This window comes from Colobus angolensis, unplaced genomic scaffold (assembly GCF_000951035.1).
Source record: "Colobus angolensis palliatus isolate OR3802 unplaced genomic scaffold, Cang.pa_1.0 Scaffold6, whole genome shotgun sequence".
In the NCBI taxonomy this organism is placed as follows: Eukaryota; Metazoa; Chordata; class Mammalia; order Primates; family Cercopithecidae; genus Colobus; species Colobus angolensis.
Window position 1 is genome coordinate 18,605,536 of NW_012119598.1, and position 1,945 is coordinate 18,607,480.

A 1,945-nucleotide genomic window follows, 5' to 3' on the forward strand; every position below is an offset into this window, starting at 1 on the left:
TGTTATTTATCTGGTAAAGTTAAGCAAAAAGCAACTATACACACCTATGGAAAAATAGTATTTGAAAACCTAAGTTATCCAAATTACCTGTCCAAATTCACCAAATAAGTGGTCAACACTTTCCCTACATGCTGAAAGCTGATATACAAGTATCTGAAGAATAAAAAAGGAATATTTTAATGGAAGCCTATTTAGTGAATGTGGAATTCAGGAAATGATGTCCCATCGTTAACAACTAAAATCTGAGAGATTTTCATGGAGTTATCAAAATGTTCTCTCATTTGTTAGCATCTAAAATAATTATGCCAGCAATATGGTCTACAGGCTGCTTCTACCAACTGACTAGACAACCATTTTCTTAAATTAAATTAACCCCATACTCTATAGTTTATAGAAGTCTCTCTCAAAAAAGCTTCAACCTGGCCGGGCGCGGTGGCTCAAGCCTGTAATCCCAGCACTTTGGGAGGCCGAGACGGGCGGATCACGAGGTCAGGAGATCGAGACCATCCTGGCTAACACAGTGAAACCCCGTCTCTACTAAAAAATACAAAAATCTAGCCGGGCGAGGTGGTGGGCGCCTGTAGTCCCAGCTACTCGGGAGGCTGAGGCAGGAGAATGGCGTAAACCCGGGAGGCAGAGCTTGCAGTGAGCTGAGATCTGGCCACTGCACTCCAGCCCGGGCGACAGAGCGAGACTCCGTCTCAAAAAAAAAAAAAAAAAAAAAAAAAGCTTCTACCTCTCACCAGAGATATTTCTAATAGTGTTTATCTTTAGTGAAAAAAAAAACAAACAGCTCATATTTCATTAACTTTAAAAAAGTAAAGTAAGCCTTGCATTAATGAAACAGGATAGTTCCCTTGACCCCTTCGTGGGACTCAGCCTGTAGCTCTCAACCCCTTACGGAAGTGGGAGCGTGCAGGTGAGTGGTACAGGGGCCAGGACGAGTGCTTCCGGGCAACCAGCAGCAGCAGAACTCTGTGAAGGCCCATGGCAGCATCTAGGAGTTGCCCGCCAACCCCAAGGCCCCAGAGGGCATGTGTTAGAGTGCACTGTCTTAGCTTTGCCATCCATGGTTGACTTAAGTGTTACACAGCACAGTGGAGGGTCAGTGTGACAGCCTTTTGTACCCACACCCGGGCCCTTATCCATCATCCAGGAAGAATAAGGTCACATGAATGAACTGAAGGGTGGTAAATGTGGAGGATTTTATTGAGTGGTAGAAGTGGCTCTCAGCCAGGTGGGGAGCTGGAAAGGGAATGGAGCGGGAAGGTGGTCTTCCCCTGGAGTTTGGCCATCCCTGGCCAAACTCTTCTTCAAGGTCCCACCATTAAGCCATCCCTGTGAAGTCAAGCTGCTTCTCTCTGATGTTCAGCTGCTTCTTTTCTTGTTTCCAATGTCTGCCTGCTCCTCCTCTCCTTCTCTGCCACTCTGCCAGTGGAGCCTGGCTTTTTATGGGTACAGGATGGGGGACAGGGTAGGCCAGGGTGGTTTTGGAAAAGGCAACATTTCGAGCTGGAAAACAGGAATGCATGTTTCATTTTGGGCTGCAGGTCCAGGTTTGAGGATGGGGCTTTGCCTGTGACACTGCCCTTTTCTACTTGGTATTTCCCTGCCTACTGTCCGTATCATTCATTAGAAAGAGCTTTGCCAGCCGGGGTGCAGTGGCTCACACCTGTAATCCCAGCAGAGGCCAAGGTGGGCAGATCACAAGGTCAGGAGCTCAAGACCAGTCTGGCCACCATGGTGAAACCCTGTCTCTACTGGGTTTTAGCTGGGCATGGTGGTGTGTGTCTGTAATCCCAGCTACTGGAGAGGCTGAGTCAGAAGAATTGCTTGAACCTGGGAGGTGGAGGTTGAAGTGAGCTGAGATCACACCACTGCACTCCAGCCTGGACAACAAAGTGAGACTCTGTCTCAAAAAAAAAAAAAAAAAAAAAAAAAAAAA